Source organism: Tinamus guttatus, unplaced genomic scaffold (assembly GCF_059628265.1).
Source record: "Tinamus guttatus ecotype Peru unplaced genomic scaffold, ASM5962826v1 Tinamus_guttatus_pri_ptg000355l, whole genome shotgun sequence".
NCBI classification, from domain to species: Eukaryota; Metazoa; Chordata; class Aves; order Tinamiformes; family Tinamidae; genus Tinamus; species Tinamus guttatus.
Window position 1 is genome coordinate 511,660 of NW_028288889.1, and position 22,592 is coordinate 534,251.

Here is a 22,592-nt window from a genome sequence, read left to right on the forward strand (position 1 = left end):
TGACATCCGAAACCTGCTTTGTAAATGTTGCATTTGAATAAATCATACTGTTTGTGAACTCGACTACTTGTTTGGGGGGAGGCAATCGGACCTACAGTTGACAGACTGTTTGTGAATCCGATACTGCCAGAGTCGAGCTTATAGTTGATCACACTATTTGGGAACTCGATTCGCTCCTAGGAAGGCGATCGGACCTACGGTCCACAGACTGTTTGTGAATCCGATACTGATTTGATATCTCCTTCCCCCCCTACCACCACTACCACTACGGCTTTCAAACTGCAACATTTCACAAATACATAGTCCAATGTCAAGACAGAGCTTCCAGTCTCACTGATGAGCCTGATTCAACAGCCCTCACAAGATTGTGCGGCCCACCTATGAACTTAAAAGGTATGATTCTGAAATGATAAATAACAGTGCCTCAGGAAGCAAGGAGGAGAGGTAGAGTGTTTCCTTCATCTCACTCAGGCATTACTCATAACACAGAAAATCTATTCCTTAAATAAACCCCAATAGACTCTAAAGTCAACTTCTCAATTGCATAGTAAGCCTTTTTTTTTTTTCTGATGGCTTTCAGTTGAGCTGGCAGATGGCATCAATCTTTGTTTTCTGAGAAAGGAATGTCCTCAGTCCTACATCAGGAACCTGTGTCTGTGAGATAAAATTTTAGTATTATTCATATTAAAAAGGACCAGTTATCAACATAAGAACCAGTTATCAACTTAAGTTGCCTTTCGAGAGGCAAAGGACTTTACCATCAACCTATCTTTAGTTTGTCTGTATTCTGAAGTTCACACTCATTGACACTACCAGCCAAATATTTTCTGAGGTATTGTAGATAGTATGAACCAAAGAAGTGCCTTATATAATGATATGTGGGATGGAATAGATCAAACATGCTTTGTCTTCCCACAGCCTGAAATTTCCCAAAGTCACTATTATACCAAATTATAATGTCACCTGAACCTCTCAACCAAGGACCACTTGTGATTCAGATCTTTAAGAGTTTATTTTCAGAATAATTTCCATGTTCTGTAATATTTCCCAGAGTTATTCTATTATTTAACTAATAAGCTATTATATTAGTTATGGGTCCAACTGGTTCATACATGGTGCACTTGGAGGGCATTTCTGTTATAGTTAGTCACAGAGGGCACTTTGGGGGCCTAGATCTCTAGACAAGAAGCATTTCCATTGTTTGGAGAGTGCCAGATGTATACAAGCCAGCCAAAAATAGATCATTTTCTATAGTAAGACAGAAGCATTTGCCATAAATCATTTACCATAAAATACAATACAGGGACCACAGCCTGACTGCTGATATTACCACCATTGTGGATCATAAATTCAGCTAAAAATGATTGTCCACACTATTCAGGGGTAGGCCCCATTCCTTGATTCTTGGTCAGCAAGAATCTTCTCTCCCTTCCTGAATCTCATCCCAGTCCTAGTTTTTAGAAGAAACTAGTATTCCCCCCCTGCAATTGACTCTTAGGGCCCCTGGCAGAGAGTCTTTTGCTTGGATTTTGCAATGAAGGCCAAAATAAAACCTCATAGAAGACAACACTAAAAATATGGAGCCCACCTTTATATGTGGCAAGCTTTGGCAAGTGAACAGTGCCTTAGGAAGCAGTGCTCTGTCTCAGGTCTGAAGGATGCCTCATCTCTTGAGAGTCTCCCTGCACAAGTCCCACAAGTGCATCCAATTAGGGCTAGATGTGACCAAGAAGTCCCAGTGCAAAGTAGAGGTTTTTTAACCCCTTCTAACCAGTAAGGGGTTTGCAGCTATAGTGCTGTGTCAAAATGCTGAACATGAAATGCATTATAATAACATTTTGAGGACCCCCCCCCCCCACATGCACACACACATACACAAACCTTTCTTCTTATTTTCAGGTCAGTAGGAATGACTAATTACAACACAGTGCTGAAATTCCAGAAGCTGTGTTTGAATTATGGTGTCCTTTGGGGACAGCAAATATCTTCCAACTCCACTCCATTTCTCATGAGGAAAACAAAAATGCAAGCCTCCATATTCCATGTGGAGTGTGACTAGATTGTGTTCACCTAGGGTTAGAACTGTGTTTATTAGGTGTAGCAATGGTGGTACATAGCAGGGAGCTGAAAGTATAGTTGAGAGGACTATTAACAAAAAGCAATGTTTGCGAGTATCATCCTACAAGCTTGGACTATAGATTCATAATAGTATTTACTATTATTCTCACATTATGTGTTAAGGAATACTACTCCAGATTATTTAATCTATCAGTTGTCTGATAGTTGTCTGATCTCCTTCTCAGGAGAGGAATCATTGATTTTGTCCAGTATTGAGGGAAAAATTATCCACCCTCAAAATCTACCAATGTAGCTAATTCAGTTAATCTAATTAAATTACATAAGTCTATCAGTTATACACATGAGTAAGACTTTTCAGGAATGGATGGACCTTCAACTATAGTCACTTCATAGGCCGTCTCTGTCCATGGTGCCAACTGAGGCAGTTCCTTGTTTGCTGTTAGGTGAGTAGCATGATAGAAGATTAGAAAGGATGAATCCTTAGGAGTACAATATCTGAGGAATCTGAAAGACACAATATGTCTCTTTAAACTTCTGGAAGAGCTCAAGCATAATGAAATTACAGCTATTTGTTCTTTTTCTAAATCAATGGTATTAAAATACATGTAACTACATGTGCAGAAAATGGCTTTGGTCCAAGAAGCATATAATATAGACAGATAAAAGAAAAGACAAAATATCAGCAAACATGAAACAATAGTAAGATGACATAGCAGTGACACTGAGCTTGTGTCTTTGTCAGTTATCTTCAAATATATTTTTCATTTTTTTACTTGTGCATTAGCTGCCATATAATTGAAGGAAATAATAAGCTAAATGCATTAGCATTAAATGAGAAGAAAGCACAACTCAACAACCTCAAAAGCCACTTATCTGCATAAAATAGAACTCGAACTAGCAGAAGCTGTATCTTTTAAACTAACCTTTCCTGAAAAATATTTATTAAAATGAAACTCAAGTAAACTGGAAACACAACAAAAGTCCTCTAAACAAGAAGACCATTTCTGGTGGTGCCATCCCTTTACTTTCTGTGAAAAAAACAGGTTCTTACAAACTGTGTTATAGTTCCAGCTGTATAATTTTGTGAGTTAGCTACTAGACACATGAATCTCATCTTAGACATTTCTTGTATCCTCTTTTTGAAAGTCTCGAGTTCACACATTAGGTCTCTAATTCTAGCTCCCTCTCATCCTAGGACTCCTTCATGAAGTCAGAAGGAAAAAAAAGGGAAAAGGGAAGGCAAGAAAGAAATAAAAGCAAGATCATAATCTATGCTTTCATCCTAGTTAAATGAACTGTGTTATATTATCAGGGGAACATTCTAAACTAAAAAAGCTTTTACTAAAATACAGGACTGTGATGGGACTGGAACATTTTTCAAGATCGGATTGCTTCCTTGTGTCTTTTTCTTTGTCAACTCCAAGGTATTAAAGTCATAGCCAATTATGATTGTTCAGTTAGAATAAATGATTTTCCTCAGGAAAGCATAGGTGTCCTGTAGGAACTAATTCTTGTGGAATTTGTCACACAACCATTTTTCACAATGTCTAAATCATAGAATCATAGAATCATAGAATGCTTAGGGTTGGAAGGGACCTCTAGAGATCATCTAGTCCAACCCCCCTGCACACGCAGGGACACCTAGAGCACGTGGCACAGGACTGCATCCAAGCGGGTTTTGAAGATCTCCAGAGAAGGAGACTCCACAACCTCTCTGGGCAGCCTGTTCCAGTGCTCTGTCACCCTCACTGTTAAGAATTTTTTCCTTAAGTTCCTGTGGAACTTTTGGTGTTTCAGTTTGTGGCCATTACCTCTAGTTCTGTCGGTGGCCACCACTGAAAAGAGGCCAGCACCATCCTCCTCACTCCCTCCCTTGAGGTACTTATAGACACTGATCAGGTCCCCTCTCAGCCTTCTCTTCTCCAGGCTGAAAAGGCCCAGCTCCCTCATAGGGCAGATGTTCCAGGCCCCTGATCATCCTTGTGGCCCTGCGCTGGACTCTCTCCAGCAGCTCCACATCCCTCTTGTACTGTGGAGCCCAGAACTGGACACAATACTCCAGATGTGGCCTCACCAGGGCTGAGTAGAGGGGCAGGATCACCTCCCTCAACCTGCTGGAGATGCTCTTCTTAATGCACCCCAGGATTCCATTGGCCTTCTTGGCCACGAGGGCACACTGCTGCCTCATGGTCAACTTATCATCCACCATGACACCCAGGTCTTTCTCCGCAGAGCTGCTCTCCAGAAGGTCAGTCCCCAGCCTGTACTGGTGTCTGGGGTTATTCCTCCCCAGGTGCAGGACCTTGCACTTGGCCTTGTTGAAATGCATGAGGTTTTTCACCGCCCAGTTGTCCAGTCTGTCCAGGTCCCTCTGGATGGCAGCGCAGCCCTCTGGGGTATCGGCTACTCCTCCCAGTTTTGTGTCATCAGCAAACATGCTGAGGGAGCACTCCGTTCCTTCATCCAGGTCATTGATGAATAAATTGAACAGGACTGGACCAAGGACTGACCCCTGGGGGACCCCGCTAGCTACAGGCCTCCAACTAGACTCTGCACCGCTGATCACCACTCTCTGGGCCCTGCCATCCAGCCAGTTCCTAATCCACCTCACTGTCCACTCATCTATCCCACACTTCCGGAGCTTGCCCAGGAGGATGTTGTGAGGGATGGTGTCAAAAGCCTTGCTGAAGTCGAGATAGACAACATCCACCGCTCTCCCCTCATCTATCCAGACGGTCATTTCATCATAGAAGGCTATCAGGTTAGTCAAGCAAGATTTCCCCTTGGTGAATCCATACTGACTACTCTTGAGCACCTTCTTGTCCTCCATGTGCTTGGAGACAACGGCCAGTATGAGCCGTTCCATCACTTTTCCGGGGACGGAGGTGAGGCTGACTGGTCTGTAGTTGCCTGGGTCCTCCTTCTTGCCTTTTTTTGAAGACTGGGCTTAAATCTTAGATCTTAAAGATCTTAGATCTTAAATGCCTGTGCCTTCACTCATGCTCTGTGGTCACAGCTATAATGTATCTGAAAGTAGATACGCAGCATTGTCAATAAAATACATAGGTGTTAGCATGCTCACCTAACAGTTTCAACTATGATCAGATACTAAATTATCCAAGATACCTTTAAACTGCCTTGCTGCATGCAATTATCCATTTCATTTCAATGACATAGAACACAATGCAGGCTGCAAATCCCACATAAAAAATACAAAAGCCCACTCTGGCTAAGCTCTTTTCTGCTGTGGCTAAACTGCACCTTGTTATCCAAATTAGCTAGTTTAAAGATATGTAAACAAGTTGAAGGACAGATTTTCTGGCACAATTACTTTAATATAGCTACACTCCTGAATTCTTCTAATATAGATACAACTTATACTGGCAAGAGAGTACTTTTCTGGAATATCTTATCCTATTTATGTGAATAAACCAAGCCAGCAATTTGTTGGTATAAATATGTTTCAGATATCATGTCACTTACCTACATTACAATACTGAGAAAAGTTTTCAGTGTACATGCAGATCAGACATTTTCATCACATGAAAATGACTTTGTCAAATGTCAGTGGTTGGTTTTGATGGTGTATTTTCATTGAGAGATATGCAAATTAATATATTTCATTTTCTTATCTTAGAGGCACACCATTGCAAAACAAAGAGTTCAAAGTGAATCACTGAGCAATACAATCTTCTCTGGTTAACAAATGCAAATGGAGACAGGCACTTTGACTGACTGACTTAGAAGAATGACTTCTGCGTTTTTATAAAATTGTTTTTAAATGGTTCTGGCAGGAATGATGCTGTTTTGTTGCATGTCTATATTTTCTTGTACTTCTACAGCTAATTCTATTTGGGGTCCTTTGATTTTGGTGTGAAACTCAGAAATTTTAGTAGAGTACGACATATAATGAGCAAAAGTTGGTTTTAGAATTTGAGTTTAGGAGTGATGATCTAGAGTTTGGAAACAAGAAATTAAGGATCTAAGGATTTTAAATTCCTGATTGCTGTAAATTCTCCCCTTTTTCTCTGCAGCAAATCCTTCACTCAAACTCATTTTATTTGATTGCCTAGCTATAAAATGGTTTGCTACACTCAGTATATGTTATGTTATTGATTAGATTTCAGAGATTTTATGACAGAATATATTGTTAATATTAAATAAAATATTTGAAGAAAAATAGTTTAAAGCTCCATGCAGTTTATGTACTGTTTTTTGGTTATAAGTTTATCCCATCACCTATTTTGAACTAGTTTATTCCAAATATGGTATATACCAAAGTAGAGAATTGGCTAATCACATTGTTGTTTCTGTAATACATGCAGCTTTTTCGACATTTGTGAGATACAGTATCTGACAGCAATTTTAAAATTCCTCTAGTAGGCAATTGTCATAGTGACTAGGTTTGTTCCTGGTGGGAAATCCAAAGGCATAAGATCTGTTTGCAATCTTACTGCAATGTGAACAGCACATTAACATGAACTTTGATCCCTGAGAATACTGTAAAGTAGATTTACCCTACAGGAAATTCCCTCTAGTGAATAAAATGAAAGCAATTCATTTCTCAGGAATTTTCACTCTTAGCCATTTACAAAGTAGGACCATAGTACCAAATATGATGTATGAATCAAAATACAGGCCTGGCGTTTTGGCTGATTTCTCTAGATCAGGACTTTTAAAGGATCTCTGATCACAATGAATTCGGATTGTTCCAGTGAGAGCTGTGTGAGAGCTCCAGTGAGAGCTCATTAAATTAATTAATATTCAGATATATGCACTTGGTACTTCAGATCTTTTCCTTTATATCGCACCATATGTATTGTAATCTTCCATTTGACTGCAAAAAGTGACACAATGTGATTAAAGCATCTACTAGTCTCCTCTAATAATCTTCAAATCTTCTGGCCAATTTCAACTAAAGGGGTGACAGAATCACTGAATCTTAGATAAGATTAGGTCAGAAGTTCGGTGGTTATATAGTTAAACATCTTGTTGAAAACAGGCCTAACTTCAAATTAAATTATGTTGTATTATAAATTATATTACATGTGTACAAATGCAATGAAATTTGCCATCTGGGTAGAGAGGCCAATATGAATGCCATTGTCAAAGGAAAGGCAGATGGGAGGTAGTTGTTTAAAAACATTTTGCTCGACTGCTGCTACCTGGCCAGTCAGCTGATATCTGAGATTATTACAGCCTATGGAAGAACTGGCAAGAAAGAAACTTGTGAACAGTATAAAGGAAAAAACACAAGCTTTGTTAGGTCACGGAATCACAGAATCAAAGAATCACAGAATCACAGAATGGTTAAGGTTGGAAGGGACCTCTAGAGAACATCTAGTCCAACCCCCCTGCTCAAGCAGGGACACCTAGAGCACATGGCACAGGGTGGCGTCCAGGCAGGTTTTGAAGATCTCCAGAGAAGGAGACTCCACAACCTCTCTGGGCAGCCCGTTCCAGTGCTCTGTCACCCTCACAGTAAAGAAGTTCTCCCTCACATGCAGATTAAACTTCCTATGTTTCAACTTACACCTGTCACCTCTCGTGCTGTCACCAGCCACCACAGAGAAGAGCCTGGCCCCATCCTCCCTACAATCACCTCTCAGGTACTTGAACATGTTGATCAAATCTCCTCTCAGCCTTCTCTTCTCCAGACTAAACAAGCCCAGCTCGCTTAGTCTTTCCTCATACGATAGATGCTCCAGTCCCTTAATCATCTTCGTCGCTCTACACTGGACCCTCTCTAGAAACTCAATGTCCTTCTTGTACTGGGGAGCCCAGAACTGCACACAGTATTCCACGTGCGGCCTCACCAGAGCTGAGTAGAGGGGCAGGATCACCTCCCTTAACCTGCTGGCAACACTCCTCCTGATGCAGGCCAGGATCCCATTGGCCTTCTTGGCCATAAGGGCACATTGCTGACTCATGGTTAACTTCTTGTCAACCAGGACTCCCAAATCCCTCTCCATGGAGCTGCTTTCCAGCAGGTCAACCCCTTTATCTGTACTGGTGCCTGGGGTTATACCTCATGAGGTTCTTCTCTGCCCAACTCTCCATCCTGTCTAGGTCTCTCTGAATGGCAGCACAGCCCTCAGGAGTGTCGGCCACTCCACCCAGTTTGGTGTCATCTGCAAACTTGCTGAGGGTGCACTCTGTGCCCTTGTCCAAGTCATTGATGAACAAGTTGAACAGCACTGGGCCCAGTACTGTCCCTTGTGGGACACCACTGGCCACAGGCCTCCAACCAGACTCGGTCCCATTTATCACCACCCTCTGGGCTCTGTCATTCAGCCAGTCCTCAATCCACTTCACTGTCCACTCATCCAGTCCATGCTTCCTGAGCTTCCCTATGAGGATGTTATGGGAGATGGTGTCGAAAGCCTTGCTGAAGTCAAGGTAGACAACATTCACGACTCTCCCATCGTCCATCCAGCCAGTCACCCCATTGTAGAAGGCAATCAGGTTGGTCAAACACGACTTCCCCTTGGTGAATCTGTGCTGACTACTCCTGATCACCTTCTTTTCCTTGACATGCCTAGAGATGGTCTCTAGGATGAGCTGCTCCCTCACCTTTCCAGGGATAGAGGCGGACTGGCCTGCAGTTTCCTCAGTCCTCTCTCTTGCCCTTTTTGAAGACTCGAGTGACGTTGGTTTCTTCCATTCCTCCGGCATCTTCCCTACCCTCCTTGACCTCTCGAAGATGATGGAGCGCGGCTGAGGAATAACCCCCGCCAGTTCCCTCAGCACTCTTGGGTGCATCCCATCTGGGCCCATAGATTTATGGGTGTCCCGTTTTCCTAAATAATCCCTAACCCAGTCCTCCTCGACCAGCGGAAAGTCCTCCTCTCTCTTGGTTCTCTCTCTTGTCTCCAGGCTCTGTAGTTCATGGGGACTAGTCTTAGCAGTAAAGACTGAGGCAAAGAAGGCATTTAGTAACTCTGCCTTCTCTGTGTCCTCCGCCACCAAGGCACTCTCCCCATTCAGCAGCTGACTAACATTTTCTGTAGTCTTCTTCTTCCTGCTGATGTATTTATAGAAGCCCTTCCTGTTGCCCCTGACATCTCTCGCTAAGTCTAATTCCAAACCAGCCTTGGCCTTCCTCATTGCATCCCTGCATTCTCTGACATGCACCAATCCTGATCTTGGAGGAAGTGGTGTTTGAATATTAGCCAACTCTCCTGGACCCCCTTTCCTTCTAGGACCGTTGCCCAGTGGGTTTCCTCCAAGGAGCTCCCTGAAGAGGTCAAAGTTAGCTCTCTTGAAGTCCAGGGTTGCAATCCTTCTTCTTGTCGAGCTTCCTCCTCGCTGGATCGTGAATTCCAACAATTCATGGTCACTGCAGCCAAGACTGCCCCCAACCTTCACATTTCCCACTAGACCATCTCTGTTGGTTAGTATCAGGTCTAGCAGCACCCCTCCCCTTGTTGCCTCATCAACCACCTGCATCAAGAAGCTATCTATCTGCAATGTTCTGCAGGAACTTCCTGGACTGTCTGCTCCTACCTGTGTGGTCATCCCAGCTGATATCAGGGTGGTTGAAGTCCCCCATAAGGACCAGGGCCTGGGATCGTGAGGCTTCTTGCAGCTGCCTGTAGAAGGCCTCATCCACTTCCTCTCCCTGATCAGATGGCCTGTAGTAAACTCCCACGGCAGTGTCGCCCTTGTTGGCCTGCCCTTTAATCCTCAGCCACAGGCTCTCGACCCGTGCTTCGTCCTCCCCTATGGTGAGCTCCATGCATTCCAGTTGCTCTCTCTTGTAAAGAGCAACTCCGCCACCTCGCCTTCCTGGCCTGTCCTTCCTGAAAAGCCTAAAGCCATCCATGGCCACGTTCCAGTCATGAGAGCTGTCCCACCATGTCTCAGTAATTGCAATGAGATCATGGCCCTACAATCCCACATGCCTCTCCAGTTCCCCTTGTTTATTTCCCATGCTGCGTGCGTTTACATAGAGGCATTTGAGTTGGGCTCCCAATGTGCCTCTCTTTCTAGTTGGGGCAGCTGGAACTTGACCATGTGGGCCTTCAGAAATTCTCTTATTTTCCCATCTCGCCTCTTCAGGCTTAGGGCTCCCTATGCAGGCTATGGAGTTAGGCGGCTGTGAGTGGCATGACAGTCCATCGCCTACCCCATAACCTGCTTCCCCGATGATACTCCCCTCCCTCCTTGAAACTAGTTTAAAGCCCTCTTGATGAGCCCTGCTAGCTCATGTCCCAGGGCTCTCTCTCCCCTTTGAGAAAGATGGATCCCATCAGATTCCATCATGCCTGTCACTACGTAAGGCTTTCTGTTACTTGTTGCAGTTCAAACGGCTGCAGCGACCTGGTTCAGGGACGGCACGGCGACCACCCCCAAGCCACTCGGGCCATCAGCTAGTTGACACCAATGTGGTGGACGGCAAATGGCGTTTATTGATGGGTAACAAGGTGTTATATATCTAGGTTTACAACGTCACATCCGTCTGCTTACATCATAGACTAAACACTATTGGCTATTAGGGGCCCTATCTTTCCGTACAGCACGATATCTTCCGGCCGCCGGACCATAACTATCTGCAACAACTTCCCCCCTCCCCATGCATAACAAAACTAGCTAAAATACAACTATCTTATTTTTATTACTATCTTATTCTATTCTTATAGTTTATACCAATCTTAAAATTATATATCATAAACTTGACATAAAACATAAGGCACAAAGAAGAAGGCGCGTAGAAGGTAGGGGATGACAGGTAATACCGGGGGTGTAGGAATAGGGTGTACCTTGGGATAACTTGGGGGTAATACTGAGTGGATATATTCTTAAAGCAGTTGTCGGTGTTCTACTAACGTGATGTTAACCTTCTCTAGCCGATTCTTGACAAACGGCATGAGCTTATTCAATATACAGGGTCCAAAGATTAGGGTCATCATGATCATTGTGATCGGCCTTATCAAGGTGGATATCAGCGTGGTTAACCACGGCGAACCGGTGAACAAATTTTCGTACCAGCTGCGTTTGGAACAGGGTTCAATGGGTGCTGTTTGGCAAGGCATAGCACTGAAAACTGGTGGCCCTGTAGTTATTTTTGTACTAATTGCTCGAGATTGTTCGATCTGTTCAAGTACCCCATTTAAAGGGCTTGTGTGACTCTACCTGTCCTATAATGACAAGCTGCAAAATTAAGATAACGCAAAGGCATCGCGGCCCCCTCTTGCAGAGGCTGTTTTGTTGTTTTCTGGATTCGGTCAGCGTGGAACTCACAGGCTCGGGCGGGACGCTTGTCACCGGGGCGTACGGGTTACGGGGGTGTCCGATGATCCGGTCCTGTGAACAGAAACTCACAATTTTCATTAGTTTTATTTTGAATGTAACAGCCACCTGAATTGCGGTCAGATGCTCTTCCTTTACAACATGCTTAATCATGTCTGCCCCCGCCGGTTTTTCTTTAATTCGGATGTTTACCTTCTTTTTCTCCTTCCTTAAGTTTGAATCAGTTGTGAGCCACTCGTCCTGACTAGTGTCTGATCCGGAGTCGGAACTCGACTGACTGGTCACTTCCGGGCTCCGGTACTTTTTCGCTGGGCTCCGGCGTTTTTTGAAATGTCCGCTCTGATCGGTTCTCGGCCCCTCACTCGGGCTTCCTCTCGGCCCCTCACTCGGGCTTCTCTGATTAGTTCTCGGCCCCTCCCTCGGGCTTGCTCCCGGCCCCTCCCTCGGGCCTCCTCTCCGCCCCTCCCTCGGGCTTTCTCTCCGCCCCTCCCTCGGGCTTGCTCTCGGCCCCTCCCTCGGGCCGCCCTCCGCTGTCCCGTCAGGCTCATTGGTTCTCAGCGCCTCACTCGCGCGTCCCTCACCTGTCTGGTCACTCCCATTGGTTCTCGGCACCTCACTCGCGCCGGGGGCACCCTCGCCCCACCCCACCCCTTGTGTCTCGGCGCCATTTTGAGGGGCATAGGGTGGTGGCCTGGCCCAGACGACCATGCTCTGACTTCTTTTCAATGTTCCTAGCTTCATAGAATCATAGAATCATAGAATGCTTAGGGTTGGAAGGGACCTCTAGAGATCATCTAGTCCAACCCCCCTGCATAAGCAGGGACACCTAGAGCACGTGGCACAGGACTGCATCCAAGCGGGTTTTGAAGATCTCCAGAGAAGGAGACTCTACAACCTCTCTGGGCAGCCTGTTCCAGTGCTCTGTCACCCTCACTGTTAAGAAATTTTTCCTTAAGTTCCTATGGAATTTTTGATGTTTCAGTTTCCGGCCATTTCCTCTAGTCCTATCAGTGGCCACCACTGAAAAGAGACCATCCCCGTCCTCTGCACTCCCTCCCTTGCGGTATTTATATACACTGATTAGATCTCCTCTCAGCCTTCTCTTCTCCAGGCTGAACAGGCCCAGCTCCCTCAGCCTCTCCTCATAGGGCAGATGTTCCAGGCCCCTGATCATCCTTGTGGCCCTGCGCTGGACTCTCTCCAGCAGCTCCACATCCCTCTTGTACTGTGGAGCCCAGAACTGGACACAATACTCCAGATGCGGCCTCACCAGGGCTGAGTAGAGGGGCAGGATCACCTCCCTCGACCTGCTGGAGACACTCTTCTTAATGCAGCCCAGGATTCCATTGGCCTTCTTGGCCACGAGGGCACACTGCTGCCTCATGGTCAACTTATCATCCACCATGACACCCAGGTCTTTCTCCGCAGAGCTGCTCTCCAGAAGGTCAGTCCCCAGCCTGTACTGGTGTCTGGGGTTATTCCTCCCCAGGTGCAGAACCTTGCACTTGGCCTTGTTGAATTGCATGAGGTTTTTCACCGCCCAGTTGTCCAGTCTGTCCAGGTCCCTCTGGATGGCAGCGCAGCCCTCTGGGGTATCGGCTACTCCTCCCAGTTTCGTGTCATCAGCAAACTTGCTGAGGGAGCACTCTGTGCCTTCATCCAGGTCATTGATGAATAAATTGAACAGGACTGGACCAAGGACTGACCCCTGGGGGACCCCACTAGTCACAGGCCTCCAACTAGACTCTGCACCGCTGATCACCACTCTCTGGGCCCTGCCATCCAGCCAGTTCCTAATCCATCTCACTGTCCACTCATCTATCCCACACTTCCGGAGCTTGCCCAGGAGGATGTTGTGAGGGACGGTGTCAAAAGCCTTGGTGAAGTCGAGATAGACGACATCCACCGCTCTCCCCTCGTCTATCCAGCCGGTCATTTCATCATAGAAGGCTTTAAGGTTAGTCAGGCAAGATTTCCCCTTGGTGAATCCATGCTGACTACTCTTGAGCACCTTCTTGTCCTCCATGTGCCTGGAGACAACGGCCAGTAGGAGCCGTTCCATCACTTTTCCGGGGACGGAGGTGAGGCTGACTGGCCTGTAGTTGCCTGGGTCCTCCTTCTTGCCTTTTTTGAAGACTGGCGTGACATTGGCCTTCTTCCAGTCTTCCGGCACCTCCCCCATTCTCCAGGATCTTTCAAAGATGATGGAGAGCGGCTTAGCTATGGCATCTGCCAGCTCCCGCAGCACTCTGGGGCGCATCCCATCAGGGCCCATGGATTTGTGGGTATCGAGGTTCCTTAGGTGCTCTCTGACCCAATCTTCCTCTACCCAGGGCAAGTCTTCCTCTCCACCAGCTTCTTCTCTTGTCTCTAGGGCCTGGGGCTCTAAAGGGCTGCCCTTGGTAAACACCGAAGCAAAGAAGGCATTGAGCAACTCTGCTTTTTCTGTGTTATTTGTAACCAAGGTGCCCATCCCGTCCTCCAGCGGACCCATGTTTTCCCTGATCTTCCTTTTGCTGTTAATGTATTTGAAGAATTTTTTTTTGTTATTTTTAACGTCCCTTGCCAGCTTGCCTTCCAGACGTGCCTTAGCTTTCCTTGTCGCATCTCTGCACTCCCTGACTACGTTCCTGTATTTCTCCCAGGGGGCCTGTCCTTTTTTCCACATTCTGTATACCGCTGCCTTCTGCTTGAGCATTGCCACAAGCGCCCGGCTCATCCACGCAGGTCGCCTGCCCCCTCTGCCTCCCTTCCTACACACAGGGATGCACTGTTGCTGGACGTTGAGGAAGTGCTGCTTGAAAACTAACCAGCTCTCTTGGGCCCCCCTTCCTTCTAGAGCACTAGCCCATGGGATTCTACCGAGGAGGTCTCTGAAGAGGCTAAAGTTGGCCCTCCTGAAGTCCATCGTCGCAAGGCTACTTACAGCCCTGCCTCCTCCTCGCTGAATCGTGAACTCCACCAACTCATGGTCACTGCAGCCAAGGCTACCCCCCACCTTAACATCTCCTACTAGGCCCTCCCTATTTGATAGCACGAGGTCCAGTAGCCCACCTCTCCTCGTCGGCTCCTCCACAACCTGCGTCAAAAAGTTATCGTCGACGCTCTGCAGGAACCTCCAGGACTGCTTATGCCTGGCTGTGTTGTCCTCCCAGTTGATGTCGGGGTAGTTGAAGTCCCCCATGAGAACCAGGGCCTGTGACCGTGAGGCAACATCCAGCTGCCTATAGAAGGCCTCATCAACCTCCTCGTCTTGGTCAGGTGGCCTGTAGCAGACACCCACCACAGTGTCTCCCACATTAGCCTGCCCTCTAATCCTTACCCACAAGCTCTCAACTCGCTCATCCTCGACTCCCAGGTTGAGCTCCATGCATTCCAGTTGCTCTCTCACATAAAGAGCAACTCCACCACCTCGCCTTCCCAGCCTGTCCTTCCTAAAGAGCACATAGCCTTCCATGGCAGCGCTCCAGTCGTGCGAGCTATCCCACCACGTCTCTGTGATTCCGATGAGATCATGACGCTGGGACCGCACACAGATCTCCAGTTCATCCTGCTTATTCCCCATGCTTCGCGCATTGGTATACAGGCATTTCAGGGAAGCAACAGAGGCCACAGGTTTCCCAGGAGGGGTGAAAGAGGACACTCCGGGATCATTTCCTATCCTCACTTCCCCACTACCATACTCCCGCTGGACGCCATCTGACCTGGGCTGTGCGGTACTGCTTGCCGTGTCAGTGTGCCACTCCCCTTCCCCCTTCTTGCCTAGTTTAAAGCCCTCCTAACCAGGTTGGCCAGCCTTTTTGCAAAGAGACGTGTGCCCCTCTTGCTAAGATGAGTCCCATCATTCCCCACTAGCTGTTGGTCATCAAACAGAGTCCCATGGTCACAGAAGCCAAAACCCTGTTGCCAGGCCCAGCGGCGCAGCCAGTTGTTAAGCTGCCATATTCACCTTCTCCTCCTTGAGTCCATTCCCCTCGTTGGCAGAATGGAGGAGAACACCACCTGGGCACCTGTACCTTTGATGGCCATCCCTAGGGCTCTGAAGTCTTGCTTGACGTCCCTCATTTTCCCCATGGCATCATTAGCACCCACATGAATCAACAGTAGAGGATAATAGTCAGACTCATGAACAATTCTTGGGAGCCTTTCTGTGACATCCTTTATTTTGGCCCCAGCTTCCTCGGCTAGCTCGCTCCAAACAGATTTCGGCTGTTTCTGCTCCTCTGTAAGCGGGATGGGGTTCGGGGATGGAGGGGATGTATCACCCTCTTGCTGACCTTTAGGCTCAGCAGAATTGCCATCATCTGGGGGGTGCAAAGTCTGTGCGGCTGCCCCAACTCCCATTTTCGAGGTGGCTAACAAACAGTCCCTTACTGCTACCCCGGTCTCCTGCTCTTTTCTAGCTTTGTGCAGGGCTTGTACAACTTTTCCCCAAGCCTTAAGGTTTTTCCCACACCCTGAAGACATAATCTCCTCAGCCAACGCCTTAGTACATTTGTCCCACACTTCAGGGACACGCTTCAGGGACTTCAGAATATCCACCGGCTGGTCTATAACCTTAATTTTTAAAAGCCTCGCAACAGCGAGAGTAAAATCTTTTGGCTTACAAATCTTTGGCTTACAAATCTTTGGCTTACAATCAATCCCCCAATGCTTATGTAATTGCGATACGACCTTCACGAGGGCTTCCATCCTCCTTGTTGCTCTGATAGCGTCCTCTCTGCCGGGCTGGTTCACTCACTCCGGCTGCCGTTCACCCGTCCAGGCGATGACTTCCCGGGTTTCGGCACCACTTGTTGCAGTTCAAACGGCTGCAGCGACCTGGTTCAGGGACGGCACGGCGACCACCCCCAAGCCACTCGGACCATCAGCTCACTGACACCAATGTGGTGGACGGCAAATGGCGTTTATTGATGGGTAACAAGGTGTTATATATCTAGGTTTACAACGTCACATCCATCTGCTTACATCATAGACTAAACACTATTGGCTATTAGGGGCCCTATCTTTCCGTACAGCACGATATCTTCCGGCCGCCGGACCATAACTATCTGCAACAGTTACTGAAAAAAACAAAGTTGTGGCAATGACACCAGCCACGGAGCCATCTGCTGATGAACTGTATCCTCCTGTTTCTTTCTATATTGCTGCCAGCGCTGGGAAGAACGAAAGAGAATATGACCTGTGCACCTGAGTTCCTAATTGTCTGCCCCAATTCCCTAAAGTCCCTTTTGATCGCCCTCAGGCTGCGTGTTGCCACTTCTTCTCCTCCCACACGTAGGACCAGCAGTGGATAATAGTCAGTGGGTCTAACCAGGCTGGGAAGTTTCCAGGTGACATCCTTAACCCTGGCCCCGAGAAGGCAGCAGACCTCTCTTAGAGGGGTGTTGTGCTTACATATCAGACCCTCCATACTCTGAATTGAGGAATCACCCGCAACTATAACCCACCTTTTCTCCCTCATACCTGTGGTAACAATACGCGGGGTTCGTCTTTTTGATTGTGTTACTATTTTTGGAGGAGAGGGATTCTCGCCTACCCTGTCTACTGATTGTCCTTCCTCCTCCAGGGCGTTGTACCTATTGGCTAGGGGTAACGGACTGGGTAAGATGGGAGAAGGATTTTTCTTTCCACTCCAATCCTGGACTTTTGTCCATCCATTGCGGTGCTGCTTTCTTCCTCCTTGTGTTAGCTGGGGGATGGAGTCTGTGGTCGATTCTTGTGGTGCGCTTCTTGGTGCCTGCCTCTGTTTCACCCTCTCTGATTTACAAATACTTCTTAGCCTTTCAACCTCCTCTCATAGCTCAGCTACCATGCTGAGCAGATCTTCCACCTGCTCGCACCTCACACAGCTGCTCTCCCCCAGGCTGTCCAAAGGAAGTGTCAGGCTATGGCACTCCTTGCAGCCTGACACCTGGACAGCCTCATGCTTTACCAGTCGATCAGTCTGGGTGCCCGTCTCCTTCTTAGTGAGTGCTGACACGGCCCTCCGACGAGTAATTGCCATGGTAGATGCAGCAGGGAGCTCGCTGCTGCACGTCCTGCCTGCGCGAACTGCCGCGCCACACCCTGGCTGGCGCACCACACTCTGTTTGCCTGCTCTGCTCGCCGCGCTCCGTGGGGGCGGCTCTGGTAGGCGCGGGGCTTGGGTCGTCTACCCTGCTGACTCCGCCGTGCTGCGTCAGCGCCACCTGGGGCTAGGGGTGCCTTGCTCTCCCTGCTCTGGTGCTTGCACTTCACTATGCGGCTTGTGGCTGCCGATTTAGCTTCTCTTGGAAGGGTCTCACGGCGCAAGCGTCCGCTATGGAGCCGTTACCTACGAGGAATGAGGTCTCCTGTTTCTAGAATAGTTCATGTTTTTTTTGAGTGCTAAAATTAGTAAACACAAGATGGTAAGCAAAAGCTTAATTTTTCAATTACATTTTCACTCATGAAATGGAGTTCCACTTCATGAAGAGCATTTTCACAGTAGAGATATAGGAAGCATATATACCTAACTGGATCAGATTAAGAAATTTCGCACTGCTTTCAAATAAATATAAACCATCTATATTGATTTTAATTACAATTCAGTTTATTTTTGAAGGTCAAATTCAGATTGGGAGGTCTTTAATTGTTATGAATTTAGTGCCTAGTCCTGCAATTCTCACAAGTCATTCATTGTGTTTGGTGCAGCAGAGTTCAACTGGAAACTTTTCAGAGAAAAAAAAAATTGCTACAGAACAGACTTCAGCTTCCTTGATTAGGCTATAGCACACACAATTTTGTGCATTGATACAGATGGGGACTATTAACATACACTCAACATTGATTTATTTAGACTCTTCTAAGACTAGCTAAGCCTAGATTTATGAGACAGTGTGAGGATTACATGACAGCATCATATTCAAGACTCCAGTGTTCTATTTCAAGTCCAATTTAAATTTATATAAAAATTCTGTGACCTCTACAGATAATAACAATATCTTTCTAATTTTAATATGATGCACAGTGTATCTTATACTACCCTTACATTTTAATGTCTACATATTTGTCCATAAGCAATTTCCTACTGATAAATAAACAAATGTATTAGAGATGTCACTACAGAGATGGAATAGACGTAACTGAAACATTTGAGAAGATACAGAAATGCCTGAGATTTTTCGATATGTACTAAGTTACTGTTAAGATCAGTAAAAACAAACAGAAACAGCATTGTTAAATGGAAAATTGTGTTCATATATTTCTCATGATGGTTTATATAAATCCACAGGAATATCTATTCCATGTGCTGGCAAACTTTAATAAAGAGGCAGAAAATTACTCTTTTCTCTGTTAATGATTTTCATCAGAAATAAAAATACTGTGAATGTAATATATCCTTATTACAGCTTAGAGACTGCCAAATGTGGACCTTTCTTAATGTCCCTTTATAGTAATAAAACATAAAGTTTTATTGAATGTTGTCAGGAAAGGACAACAAAAGACTTTCTAATGTAGTTTTACATGCACATACTATTGCACTCTATCAAACACAACTATCAAAAAAACCTCATTTAAATTGGTTGATATAATTTGGTACACTACATTCAGAAGTATTAACATAGGTAAAAACCTTTCCAAAACAAGAGCTTAGACAAAATTCATTTTCAGCCTCATTTCAGTGCTGTTTAAATTGTTACTTTGCCTTTGAGTATTAAAGAAAAATAGCTTAAAATGAATAAATCTCAGTATAGTGTTAAAGGTTAAATTTGAGTGACTCCAAGAAATCAGCTATACATATGATGGTAACTATGGTTTCTGCATACCAACAATATTTAGCAAAGCAGAACTACATATTCTTGAAAAGGAGAGTGACATCAAAACCACTAAGCATTTCAGGGATTCAGCAATACAAACTGATTTGGTCTTGTTATTTCAGATATGAAGGTTTGTTTAACTGACAAATAAAATTCTATTTCCTAGTCAGCTATATCTTTCAATGATTGATCACCATCCAGCCCTGAAATAAATGTTATCTGATTAAAGTAGTAAAGGTTAAAACACATGCTTTAGATCTCAGAAATCAAGTCAAGATGTGTAAGAGTAAGAATTATTAGAGGACTTACGAAATCCACCCTGAACAAAAATTAATTCATCAGTTTTGCTAAAGGCCTGTCAAAGAATGGAAGAACCTTTCAAAAAATGGAACATCTGTTGCATATTTAAAGGTTTTGTTTATATGTGAATGCAGTGGACTATTCTTTCTGAGATGGGATACACAGTTTACATGAATGTATTTGGAATTGCTCTTGTCTTTGAGGATCAGAAGTAATCCATGGAGTATTCTAACAAACAGTTATGAGCCCTCAAGCCTTTGGAGCGATTGAAGAGAATTAGTTTTTGAGTGAAGTTGAAAAACAACCTATTACCTCATAAGTTAATAGTAGAAGCCTTTTTTCTTTTTTCTTTTTTTTTTTTTTAAGGCATCGAGATTATTTGGCTTTTATGAGCAAGATGGAAGTCTCTGCCTTCTGTGATCTTTCTGGGATGATGTAATAATTTAGGCTCTAATTTGTCCCAGCACTAACTACTGACTAATCTCATTCTGTTTTAGAAAAACACTTAAGATAGATAAAGCTTAAGCCCCACTCAACTAAAAGAATTTAAGTGGTTCATTGTCTTGTGAAAGGATGGTACTACTCAGAATATATGAATTAAGCAAAAGTTTAAGCACCTGTATTTTTCTTCTATATAACTTGTTATAAAACACCATATTTCTATTTTTAATGAACACCCTAGATTCTTTAGGAAAATGACTTGATTGTGCTATGATGTACTAGCTAAATTATCTTCATATACATATAAATATAGCCACCTAATTGAGATTTTTTTTTATCTGTGTTTTGCCTAAAGTATTCTAACATGATATTACATTTATGCAAATGAATACAAATGTTATTCATATCTCAAAGAAGCCATGAAGCCTCAAGTTAACAATTTGACTTAGGAAACTTCTTTGTTTTCATTTTCTCTGGTGGCTGAAGTTATCTATTTATTTTTATTGCCTCAGTAGTTGTAGTAGTTAGATGATAAACATAAGTGAAATCGTGATAATTTCACATCTATCTAACAGAATTTTTCCCTCACAACATATACAAACAGACAAGTTTATTCTTTACATGCAATATGAATGAGTAGCTGTGATGAGAATCTCTTGTGAACATTTATTTTGCTATTTTTCTCTTTTATTTATATCTGTGGCTGCAGGTTTGGATTTTCTCCATGTTCTTTTTACTTTGTCAAAGTCAATGGACTATATTTGAAAATGAGCCTAGAGAGACAATTACTTATGCCTTATTTATAACTGAAGGCCCATATGGAGATATTCAGCTTCTAGAGCTGATCAGGAAGACAGTTGAGTTTGAAAAGGGGCTGGTAAGCACTAGACTGGTGGTGATCTTTTGAATGTTGTGGGAAGACTCTGGTAAGCTTGTATAGAGAGCAGAAGAAATCAAATGCTCTGTATTTTTAAACTTATCTGTTGTTGTTTATTTTTCCTTTTGGCTTTATTTATTAGCCATACTTACAGCATGAATTTTCTTTGTTTAGGGAAGGAGAAATGAGGCATTTCGTGTGAGAGAGCACTATGCTGAAGAAAGTTGGTCCACTGCTCAATGCTTCCCTGTGATAGTGCAACTAATTGGATTTCAAATCTACTTAAAGTCAGCAGTAATCTTCGGATACAAAGTATTCTTCAAAAATCCACTAAATGCTTCCCTTCTTTCACCCTGGTCTGTTCCTTAAAATGTGCTAGCAAAACCAGAGTGATTTAAATCTAATCTGATAGCAAATATTACACAAAAGAGAGAATTCTGTTTTATTTTAAAATAAGGAACATTTATTAAGGATGGCATCCAATCTCAGAGTAAGAGTGAATAATTGCTTTTTATTTGGTTTCAATAAATTGTTTTAAAGGAGCCTAGTACCTGCTTTAGAGGTAAATTCAAGATAGAAAAAAAGATAAAGGTTCTTGATAGTGAGGGTAATTAATTTTTAATCATATATTCTTTCTTGTTGAGGTTTATAAATAAATTATTGACTGCTTGACTTGACTGCTATGTAAGGAATTTATTGGGTGATTAAGCACTTTGATAAAAAATGTAGGCAAATGTTATGCCAAATGTTATGTGTTTTTAAAGCACACCTCTGTTGTTCCAGATGTCAGTTTTTTTTTTTTTTTAACCTGTTAGATTTCCTTAGAGGAATCCTAGGTGATGTTTTCATACTCAATTACATTTTTTTAATTTATTAAAGTTGCAAAACTAGATGCATGTAGATTGCAAGTGTGCATAATATAGCAGGTCATTTTGACCAAGTCACCTGGTTTGTTAATTGGACTCTTAACCCGCAGGTGTCAGCATATCCATGTTTCTTTGTTTGTGTGGGCTCAAGGGAAATATTCATGGAGTAACTTTGATATATCAGAGTTTGTTTTCTACCTCAGATTCTTTAATGCAGATTTTCAAATGTTTGTAAAATAGCACTATTTTAACAGGCTGTAATTTTATATACAATTCAGGATTTGGTTCTAAATTGTAATTGTCACCATAGGTGTAGTGCTCCCTTCAACAAAATCTTGTATCTTATGTTGTATGCACTTTGTCAAATTTGTAGTAAAGAGTTTGAATGGTGTAATCAAATGAAATATTTTGTACACTTGGACAGGTTTTCATTATGCTTTCCCCCCCATCCCCATAGATAGACGGCACATTAGAGATAAATGCCTTGTTCCTTGTCTTGAAAATGGGAAATGTCTATTGAAAAGGACAAGAATGGGAAATCATTTGCTGTTGTATTGTTCTTTGAGTCTGAAGAAAGGAAAACACTAATAACTAAACATCATAGAGTCAAAGCCAGTAAAGGTCCCTGGAAAAACTTAATATTTGATGATGATCTGGAAAAGTCTGAACGAAATCTTCCATCTCCTGCAGCAGCTTTTAAATTATCTGAAAATGGCAATTGTATCCTGTATACAATTAACAGATATTTGCATGATTATAGAAACATAGAATCATTATGGCTGTAAAAGACCTTCAAGATCATCAGGTCCAACCGTAAACCCTTCAACACCTCCTGTGCCACGTGCTCTAGGTGACCCTGCGTGTGCAAGGGGGTTAGACTAGATAATCTCTAGAGGTCCTTTCCAACCTTAACGATTCTATGATTCTATGATTCCATGCCTGCTAAACCATGTCCCTAAGTGCCTCATCTGCATGTTTCTTGAATGCTGCCAGGGA